The following is an 11665-nucleotide window of genomic DNA, read 5'->3' on the forward strand; positions in this document are numbered from 1 at the left end:
CGGCCCCTCCATTTGATGGGCCAGCCCCATGATTGGTCCTTTCAAACTTTGGTCGCTTGCCAGTACTCTCTGATTCGCTTTACGCAGAGATGTCTGAAGCTACCTGTATCTCCCTAGCTAGTCCGACAAAGCATCCAGTGCAGAGGCCTGTGGGGACAGACAGGGGAGTAAGAATGACAGAAAACTCTATGAGAGATTTAAGTGGAAAGACCATCAATAGTGGAGAGTGTTAGAAAGACTAGTGAACAAGGTAAAATAGACTGATTGCAGTAAAATGTGTATTCCTTTGCTTTCTTTATCTTTTCCATCCCTCTCAACATATAAACCAGACTTCCTAAAGGCGTTGACTCCACCCCACACACCCCTTTACCCTCCCTCCCTCCCTCTCTTCTAATACTCTCTCATTCCTTTCATGTCCTTCCTTCATTCCTTCCTTCCATACCTGTGTCGGCATTGATACACTTGAAGATCACCCCTTAGGGCAGCAGGTGTCACGTCCTGATCTGTTTCACCTGTCCTTGTGATTGTCTCCACCCCCTCCAGGTGTCGCTTATTTTCCCCATTTTATTTATCCCTGTGTTTCCTGTCTCTATGCCAGTTCGTCTTGGATGTTTCCAAGTCAACCAGCGTTTTTCCCGGTTGCCTGCTTTTTGCATTCTTCTTTTTCTAGTCCTCCCGGTTTTGGCCCTTGCCTGTTTCTGGACTTTGTACCCGTCTGCCTGACCATTCTGCCTGCCTTGACCACGAGCCTGTCTGCCACTCTGTACCTCCTGGACTCTGGTTTTGACCTTTTTGCCTGTCCACGACCTTTCTCTACCCCTTTGGATTAATTAACATTGTAAGACTCCAACCATCTGCCTCCTGTGTCTGCATTTGGGTCTCGCCTTGTGCCTTGATAGCAGGAGCAGGCAATGGCCCTCATGGACACGGTATTCAGAGGTTCCCCCCCAGCACTGTCCCCAGCCAGACACACACGTTCAGTCGTGGAGCCTGGGGCAGAGCAATCAGTACTAGCTGCTCTGAGACAGATGGTTGTTGTAATACCGCAATAAAAGATGTGCCGATATTATTGACCTGAGTGTACGCTGTCTAGCTAAGAAACCCTTTTTCTTTGTCTCTTAGCTCCAAAACAGTGGCAATGACACTGCCTAGAAAAATGGCAGTTCTTGAGGGCCCAACACTAGGAGTAGAAGCACTCTTCCAGGGCTCTGGGGAAGGGGGCCTCAGGAGCCAGGGAGTAGTCCACAGACAGGATGGGGACATTCAGATCCTTGGTCCAGTTCTTCAGATAGTTGTGGTTGATGGAGGGTGGATGGAAGGATAAAAAAAATGGAGATGTGACAGGAAAATGTAACAGAAGGAAAGTAAACATCATGGTAAGTTTTGAGCTCACCCTTAATTTAATTACTATGAGATTAGGGGTTCATAATTTCTGGCATCACACCACTACTACTATCCCTGGCTTACAGACCTCATGGGATTTGGAAGTCTGGGCTCGAAGCCTCCATGGAAGTGGATCAGCAGAAGGGAGATGGAGGGAGCTGCTTGATAACAAATGTCACCAAAGACAGGGAGAGGGAAGGGTACGGTCCAGAGGAGTTGGGTCCCGGTGGAAGGGTACGATCCAGAGGAGCGGTGTTGGGTCCCGGTGGAAGGGTACGGTCCAGAGGAGCGGTGTTGGGTACCGAGGGAAGGGTACGGTCCAGAGGAGCGGTGTTGAGTCCCGAGGGAAGGGTACGGTCCAGAGGAGCGGTGTTGAGTCCCGAGGGAAGGGTACGGTCCAGAGGAGCGGTGTTGGGTCCCGGTGGAAGGGTACGGTCCAGAGGAGCGGTGTTGAGTCCCGAGGGAAGGGTACGATCCAGAGGACTTGGATCCCGAGGGAAGGGTACGGTCCAGAGGAGTTGGGTCCAGAGGGAAGGGTACGGTCCAGAGGAGCGGTGTTGGGTCCCAAGGGAAGGGTACGATCCAGAGGAGTTGGGTCCCGAGGGAAGGGTACGGTCCAGAGGAGCGGTGTTGGGTCCCGAGGGAAGGGTACGGTCCAGAGGAGCGGTGTTGGGTCCCGAGGGAAGGGTACGGTCCAGAGGAGTTGGGATCCGAGGGAAGGGTACGGTCCAGAGGAGCGGTGTTGGGTCCCGAGGGAAGGGTACGGTCCAGAGGAGTTGGGTCCCGAGGGAAGGGTACGGTCCAGAGGAGCGGTGTTGGGTCCCGAGGGAAGGGTACGGTCCAGAGGAGCGGTGTTGGGTCCCGGTGGAAGGGTACGGTCCAGAGGAGCGGTGTTGGGTCCCGAGGGAAGGGTACGGTCCAGAGGAGCGGTGTTGGGTCCCGGTGGATGACATTCTAGATCCCGACATCGCTCCTCGCTTTAGGGGCTGTCCCCCTGGCCGTAGTCATCCTGCGGCTGGAACCGCGTGTCAGGGAGGGTACGTTTGCTCCCGCTCTCCCGCTCTGGCGTTCAACGTCACCGGTTTACTAACCACCGGTCCTGGCAACCCATCATTACGCACACCTGGCAACCATCATTACTCACACGTGCGCCACATTATCCTGCACGCCTGGACTTCATCACTGCCTTGATTACTTCCCTTTAATCTCGCACTCTGTAGCCTCACTCATCAGGCAGTAATGGTTCTGTTTTCATGTCCAGATGCTTCTCTTGTTTTGTATCGCTCCATATTCGTCATTATTAAACTCACCAACTGCACCTGCTTCCTGACTCCCTGCATCTCCATTACAGAATACTGCCTCAAAATATGGAAGGAGCAGAAGAGAAAGCAATCTACCAGACGATCGACGAACAGGGACACCTACTCCACCAACACCACGATCAGCTGGTGCAACTGGGTGTGGCTATGGGTGAGGTCCTCAGAGTATTCCACCACCTCGACACCACCAGAGAGGATTCACCTTCAAATAGCGGAGGGCCTTCTACGACGAGTCGTCCCAATGAGCCAGTCCCCCATCCTACTCAGCAGTCCACCCAGGTCAGCGATGCCCAACTGTCCCTCCCGGACAAGTATGATGGGACTCCATCCAAATGCCGTGTCTTACTACTCCAATGCTCCCTCTATTTCACCCATCAGACGGGAGACCCCACCACTGAGAGGTCCAAGGTTGCCATGGTCATTTCCCTGCTGACCGGGTGGGCGTTGGAGTGGGCTACGGCCGTCTGGGAGAGAGGAGAGAAAGAGCTGGGTTCCTACTTGGGGTTCATGGCTCTGTTCAGGGCGGTCTTCGACCATCCACCAGAGGGCAGAGCGGGAGGTGAGTGAGTATTCCAACTCCGGCAGGGTGCCCAGACCACTGCGGAGTACGCCCTCACCTTTCGGACTGTGGCAGCCTCCAGCAGATGGAATGAGCTGGCACTCCGCACCCTATTCTGCCAAAACCTTTCTGGTTTCCATTTCACTGTTTTTCTGTCCCTCAGGTGTTGTCCTTATGGCTCTAGTGGACTCCGGTGCCACGGGAATTTTATTGACCAGGCCCTCATCTCCTCCCTGAACATCACCGCGTACCCACTCTCCTCTCCTTTTCCAGTCCAAGCCTTGGATAATCGACCATTGGGATCCGGCACTATCACGCACATCACAGCACCACTCACCCTCACTGTGGGACCCTTACACCAAGAAAGCGTTCCCTTCCTGATCACCACAGTTCCCGTACGCAAAGTCATCCTCGGCCTCCCGTGGCTCCAACGTTATGGCACCACCATCTCCTGGTCGTGGATGAAAATCACTGCATGGTCACCTGGATGTCAGACGATTTGCTTTCCCTTACATTGTGGGTCCACATCAGTTGAGAGTCCTGTGAGTGCCCTCCAGCCCACCATTCCGTCCTCTCATATCATTGGCCCTCTGTTTTGGGACGTAGTTGTGAGCATCCGCCAGGCTCTGGAGAGGGAATCTGCGCCTGCTACCTGCCCTTGTCCCATGTGGCTCAGTTGGTAGAGCATGGTGTTTGCAACACCAGGGTTGTGGGTTCGATTCCCACGGTGGACCAGTACGGAAAATAAAAAAATTAAAAAATGTATGAAATGTACACATTCACTAAGTCGCTCTGGATAAGCGTCTGCTAAATGACTAAAATGTAAAAAAAAATATGTAAATGCCCTCCTGAGCCCATCTCTGTCCCCACGGAGGTGAGGGATTGGCTGTTGACCTGGGCGCACACATCCCTTGCCACTGGACACCAAGGTATTACCAGCACTATTTCATCCATCTCCGCAAAGTACTGGTGGCCCACCTTGGCACAGGACATCACCCGCTATGTCAATTCATGCTCTGTATGTGCCCAAACAAAATCTCCCCTGCACGCTCCAGCAGGGAAACTCCTTCCTTACCGTGCCTCAGCCGCCTTGGTCCCATCTATTCATAGATTTCGTTATTGATCTCCCTCCGTCTGATGGTTTCACCACTATTATGGTGGTTGTGGACAGATTCTCCAAATCCTGCCGTTGTATCCTTCTCTCTGGTCTCCCTACCGCTCTCCAGGTCGCTGAAGCACTGTTCCAGCAGGTCATCCGGCACTATGGAAGTTTACATACACTTAGGTTGGAGTCATTAAAACTCATTTTTCAACCACTCCACAAATTTCTTGTTAACAAACTATAGTTTTGGCAAGTTGGTTAGGACATCTACTTTGTGCATGACACAAGTAATTTTCCCAACAATTGTTTACAGACAGATTATTTCACTTATAGTTCACTGTATCACAATTCCAGTAGGTCAGAATTTTACACACACTAAGTTGACTGTGCCTTTAAACAGCTTGGAAAATTCCAGAAAATTCTGTTATGGCTTTAGAAGCTTCTGATAGGATAATTTACATAATTTGAATCAATTGGAGGTGTACCTGTGGATGTATTTCAAGGCCTACCTTCAAACTCAGTGCCTCTTTGCTTGACATCATTGGAAAATCAAAAGAAATCAGCCAAGACCTCAGAAAGAAAAATTGTAGACCTCCACAAGTCTGGTTCATCCTTGGGAGAAATTCCCGAAATGCCTGAAGGTACCACGTTCATCTGTACAAACAATAGTACGCAAGTATAAACAGCATGGGACCACGCAGTCGTCATACCGCTCAGGAAGGAGACGCGTTCTGTCTCCTAGAGATTAACGTACTTTCGTGCAAAAAGTGCAAATCAATCCCAGAACAACAGCAAAGGACCTTGTGAAGATGCTGGAGAAAACAGGTACAAAAGTTTCTATATCCACAGTAAAATAAGTCCTATATTGATATAACCTGAATGGCCGCTCAGCAAAGAAGAAGCCACTGCTCCAAAACTGCGATAAAAAAGACAGACTACGGTTTGCAGCTGCACATGGGGACAAAAATCATACTTTTTGGAGAAATGTCTGATGAAACAAAAATAGAACTGTTTGGCCATAATGACCATTGTTATGTTTGGAGGAAAAAGGTGGAGGCTTGCAAGTCGAAGAACACCATCTCAACCGTGAAGCACAGGTGTGGCAGCATCATGTTGTGGGGGTGCTTTGCTGCAGGAGGGACTGGTGCACTTCACAAAATAGATGGCATCATGAGGCAGGAACATTATGTGGATATATTGAAGCAACATCTCAAGACATCAGTCAGGAAGTTGAAGGTTGGTCGCAAATGGACTTCCAAATGGACAATGACCCCAAGCATACTTCCAAAGTTGTGCAAAATGGCTTAAGGACAACAAAGTCAAGGTATTGGAGTGGCCATCACAAAGCCCTGACCTCAAAAATTTGTGGACAGAACTGAAAAAGCGTGTGCGAGCAAGGAGGCCTACACACCTGACTCAGTTGCACCAGCTCTGTCAGCAGGAATGGGCCAAAATTCACCCAATTTATTGTGGGAAACTTGTGGAAAACTTGTGGAAGGCTACCCGAAACGTTTGACCCAAGATTAACAATTTAAACGCAATGCTACCAAATACTAATTGAGTGTATGTAAACTTCTGACCCACTGGGAATGTGATGAAAGAAATAAAAGCTGAAATAAATCATTCTCTGTACTATTATTCTGACATTTCACATTCTGAAAATAAAGTGGTGATCCTAACTGACCTAAGACGGAATTTTTACTAGGATTAAATGTCAGGAATTGTGAAACTTCTGACTTCAACTGTATATATTTGCATTTTCCAATTAAGAACATTCAAAACAAAAATGAGAAGACATTAGACAACAATATGACAAAGTGACAATAACCTTACAAGACAACAGACAATAATGTAAATACAATAAAAATAATGTTTAAAAAATAAAAATGAGCCATTGGATCAGATGGCCACTTGCAGTAGGCTGCATATTATATGGATAATCTCCCCTCACGTTGTCATGTAATTTTGAAGTGTGAAAAATGACATGACAATGTGAGGGGAGATTATCCATATAATCAATAAAGAGTTGCCAAATCCTGTAAAATGTCTCTGACTTATTCCTCAGGCAGTAAGTCATTTTCTCCAGTGGGATACAACTATTAACTTCTGATAGCCACATTGCAATACATTTCTTGGCAATCTCCAGCAACATTTCTGTTAGATTTATAGTTTGGCTTTGCTTAAGATTGGAATTAGTAAAGTTACCCAGTAGACAGACATCCAGGTCTAAAGGGAATGCAGCCCCATGAATTGAGGATATGGTATCACATACCCCTTGCCAGAAACGGTGTAGTTTTGAACACTGCCAAGTGGAATGGAGGAATGAAATAAATGATAGCCTAATAGTAACCAGCTTCTGGTATTTGTTATAACAAAATGTCTTAAAAAGAATCTAGCAAACAACTTGTTTGTGGGTAGAAACAGAGGAAAATAGTTCACAGGCGTCACAAGGCCTATTTGGCCCGAATAAGAAGCGATTCAGCAATAGGTCTTGTTTAGGTGAATTGTGAAGACTTTTCTGTAGGCCTGTTAGGCTAGTGAGCTGATTACGCCACTATATCCAATGCTTTGCTGTGTTTTTTTTTTTTTAGGGCAATAGACTATATCACATGTAGTAGATCAATCCACAAGTCAAACAATGTTTCGGGAACGTGTATACTCAACTTCTTTAATTGGTTAAAAGAAGGAAAAACAAACGCCACTAACTGTCCTGTCCTGTCCTGTCCTGTCCTGGCCTGGCCTGTCCTGTCCTGTCCTGTCCTCAGACACTAAACAAGGAGACAACTACCCACAAATCCCATGACAAAAACACCCCTCTTAATAAATAAGACCTTCAATTAGAAGCAATGAAGAGCAGCTGCTTCCAATTGAAGGTCAAACCCATCAACTAAACATAAAAATAGAAAGACTAAACTAGAACATAGAAATATACTAACATAGAACATTAACCAAAACCCCGGAACACTCTAAACAAACACCCCTCTACATAAACACATAGCCCAACAAACCCCGAACCACATAAAACAAACACCCCCTGCCACGTCCTGACCAAACTACAATAACAAATAACCCCTTTACTGGTCAGAACGTGACACCCCCACACCTTTAATTCACATTAAGACCGCAAGATTATTTTCCCAACACTTTCCCTGGCTGCCACTGCTCTTGCTCAAGAAAACATTTCCTCTGTGTCATCACAACCCTTGGAGATATTTCAACAAAACAATTTTGTGGTAAGTTGAACAAATCTTTTGAAATTGTAAATATATTCCAATGAAGTTTGATCTATATATTTTAAAATATAAATATACAAGTAGGAAAGCCTCCAGATAAACAATCCAGTCATTGAGAGAAAAATGTAGATAGGGGGCTAGTTACCCCTTTACGGTTATGAATGTGTCTCTACTGGTCATTTAGACAATTTATGCTAAATTAGCAAGCTAGCAACTGCACTAGTAGTAAATGTGCATTTTGCTATTTTGTTATTTGCCTCATGACTTCTGCATACTCGGGACTCTGACTCTCTATTGGTTACACAGACTTTTGGCCTCCCATCCTATTCTAACCACCTCTCGCCTGGCTTTGTATTCATGTTACCTGATGAAATTGCTGTACAATATGATCTTGTTGCCATCTGGTGCACATTCAGATGTCATAAATCAGCACTGAGGAGCTCTCCCTGTCCTCTGCCGTGCCTTGATTGTATTACTGCTGACGATATCTGGAAACGTGCATGTACACCTTGGCCCATCTACTGTTGCTAGCCCTGCTTGGTGACCTAAACTGGGACATGCTTAAACCACCTGACCAAGTCTTAAAGCAATGGGACTCCCTAAATCTTTCTCAGATTATTACCAATCCCACAATGTATGATTCCAAACACACAGAAAAGGCTACTCTACTCGATGTTATCATCACAAATAATCCCGATAGGTATCAATCTGGTGTTTTCTGTAATGACCTTAAGGATCACTGTTTTACAGCCTGTGGTTGTAATGGCTGCTCAGTGAAATGACCTGTCCTGATTTGTCATAGACGCTTGCTAAAAAACTTTAATGAGCAAGCCTTCCTTCATGAACTGGCCTCTATAAAATGGTATAGAATCAGCTTGATCCCCTCTGTCGAAGACACTTGGACCTTCTTTTTTGATATTTTCAGTGGTATTGTTAACAAATATGCCCCCATAAAGAAAATGAGAATTAAAAACAGGTTCAGCCCCTGGTTTGACCGTGATCTTGTAGAGTTACTCCACCTCAAGAACTGCATTTGGCGAAAGGCTCGGCACACACATACTCAGGCTGACTGGCTATCATTCAGGCAAATGATAAATAAGTGCACTCAGGCGATCCGGAAGGCCAAAGTTAGTTACTTTAAGGAGCAGTTATCTCTCTATGGGTCTAACCCCAAGAAGTTCTGGAAAATGGTTAAAGACCTGGAGAATAAACCATCCTCCTCACAGCTTCCCATGTCCCTTAATGTTGATGATGTGGTTGTTACTGACAAGAAGCACATGGCTGAGCTCTTTAACCACCACTTCATTAAATCAGGAGTCCTATTTGACTCAGCCATGCCTCCTTGCCCGTCCAACATTTCCTCATCTCCCAGCCCTTCTAATGTGACTATCCCGATGCTTCTCCCTCTTTTTCCACTGCCCCACGACAAAGTTTCCCCCTGCAGGCAGTCACTGTGTCCGAGGTGCCAAAGGAGCTCCTTAAACTTGACCCCAAAAAAACATCTGGGTCAGATGGTTTAGACCCTTTCTTCTTTAAGGTTGCTGCCCCTATCATCGCCAAGCCTGTCTCCAACCTTTTTAACCTGTCTCTCTTTTCTGAGGAGGTTCCCATTGCTTGAAAGGCAGCCACAGTTTGTCCTTTATTTAAAGGGAGAGATCAAGCTGATCCTAACTGTTATAGGCCTGTTTCTATTTTGCCCTGTTTATCAAAAGTGTTGGAAGAAGGTTGTTGTCAAAGAAGGTTGTTGAAACACAACCAGCCACATCAGCCACAAAAGAAGGGGATGCTGAATGTATTTTCTGTGAGGAGCTGTTTTCAGTTACAGGTGGGGACTGGATTAGGTGTGAGCAGTGCAGGAGGGTGGCCTTCTCTGTAGCTCAGTTGGTAGAGCATGGTGTTTGCAACGCCAGGGTTGTGGGTTTGATTCCCACAGGGGGCCAGCACAGAAGAAAAAAAATGTATGAAATGAAATGTATGCATTCACTGCTGTAAGTCGCTCTGGATAAGAGCGTCTGCTAAATGACTAAAATGTAAAAATGTGGGCTCAGGAGTTGTGCTCCAAATTTACTGGGGATAAGTTCATTTGTGACCTATGCAGAATTAAAATTGTGCAATAGCAGAGCATAAGAGAGTTGCCACATAAATGTTACACTGAATTAATTAGTTAAGTTATGAGTTATTGTCATTACATGTTATATTCCAGTGTTATTTAATGTTATTAGTTATATTCCATTCCAATATTCCATTCCAATAAATATTTGTTTTAATTAATTAAAAACAACTATTGAAAACCTTTTTCTCCTCAATGTCGTTTTAAAGACTGCTTGGATTTCAAATCGTGCATTATTCAAATAATATTTGCAATTGTACATATTGTAAGGAATTGTAAGGCAAAGGAACAACAAAGAAAGAACGAAGAAAACAAGTCCCATTTCTAATAAAACATTTAATCAAATAACAAACAAACAAAAAGTGTGAACTGTAGCGATTTATTTCCCTTTATAGTTTATTCATCTAAGTATGACCATCATTCACATACCATTTCTTTTTTTTCAAAATTAGTTTTTTGGTGTCACCAATTAGACATTGTTCTTAGGGGGACTAGTTACCCTCTAGTATCATAATACATGATGCCAGACTATTACATTCAGATTTCAAAGTTGTTTTAAGCCCAGCAATGAAACGTTCCCGATATGAATATCATTTTTGCCGCCCCTCATCCTTGCTTCTCACGACTGCCTTGTGAAGAGGCTCAACGGCGCATGCGCTATAGAAGCTCACAGAAGCGCATGTTGAAGCGTTGTATTTCGTCCCGTCGGCAACTATTACAAATTGAACATCGTTCCAATTTTGATAATATACTTTTGATGGTAGCTAAACTGTTACGCCAACATTGCTCTTCTTAGTTGCTCAAATTACACTGGCGTTGCAGATGAAATATTTTTACGAATGAATGGGTCAAACAGGAAGTGATTTATATAATCCCCGGCGTGCATTTCGTTTGTGTGGAGACTGAATGAAATTACAAAGCATTGACACTTGTTAAACTTCTTTATTTATCTGCATTAGTTGACTGAAATGTATGTTTGTGTTGTATCGGCGGTGTTGAGTTTTGCTTTGTTTTTCAATTAACCATGACTATGAATAGCAAGGCCGAGAAGTCGGTCGGAACGGTTTCGTACAATCGGTAGTACACTCTGGTTTCTCTTCAGATCGCATAAATCTTTCGCCTTTTACTAAAGATTTCCGTGGAGAGGAACATTATGAGTATCAACTAATTTTTTTATGCCTGGCCTCACGGCTTGGCTTCCTATACTTGTCGAAAGTAAAATTCAGATTGCTGAAAGTTGTATATAATGGGGTGGCTTAATCACTTATGTTTGGAGGAAAATAGAAGGATTGGTCAAATTGTTTTGGTTGGTGTTGAAAACGGGCAACTTTATCCAATGTGGTTTGGAAATGTGTGGTAGGTGGTGAATTATATCTACTTGTGTTTTAAGGTGTGGATAAAGTTACCTTTTTGCGTGCGGCACTGGCAGTGGCAGAAACATAAAAACAAACTAATTTAATAGACATTGGTGATTTTATCAGTGTATTCAGATTAAAAATATTAGGATATGTTATTGTGTTGGTCATTGACATTGAACTGTATGTATACTGTATACATCTGGTTGTGTTTAATTTGTAGCTTAGGCCTATGAATTGGGCTGCTGTTATGATCTGTTCTACCGACTATTGGCTGAGAAAAGGCCAAACCTATTGCCGACCACTATTCTAGTTTCGGCAATAGGAGGGGTGGCAATTTATTGCCTTCTTACAGGGCTGCTGAATACCAGGAAGATATCTATTTTCATCCCTGCTTGCTATCTAGTAAGGCCAACATTTGTGTTTTTATTGAATATTTATTTAATTAGGCAAGTCAGTTAAGTACACATTCTTACTTACATTGACGGCCTACTTGTAAAGCCCCCCCGGCAAAACCCGGACAACGTTGGGCCAATTGTGCGTCACCCTATGGGACTAGTTGTGATACAGCCCGGGAGTGAACCTGGGTCTGTAGTGACACCTC

At 44.9% G+C, this 11665-nt stretch overlaps 1 non-coding gene across 1 annotated transcript; it reads left to right on the plus strand.

Moving 5' to 3' along the window:
* Positions 1-10788: 10788 nt before the first annotated feature.
* LOC123731483 (U5 spliceosomal RNA) lies at positions 10789-10904 on the plus strand. The gene has a single exon (XR_006762636.1). It is a non-coding gene; the product is annotated as a U5 spliceosomal RNA (small nuclear RNA).
* Positions 10905-11665: the final 761 nt, after the last annotated feature.

The sequence above is a fragment of the Salmo salar genome, chromosome 28 (assembly GCF_965601325.2).
Source record: "Salmo salar chromosome 28, fSalSal1, whole genome shotgun sequence".
NCBI lineage: Eukaryota > Metazoa > Chordata > Actinopteri > Salmoniformes > Salmonidae > Salmo > Salmo salar.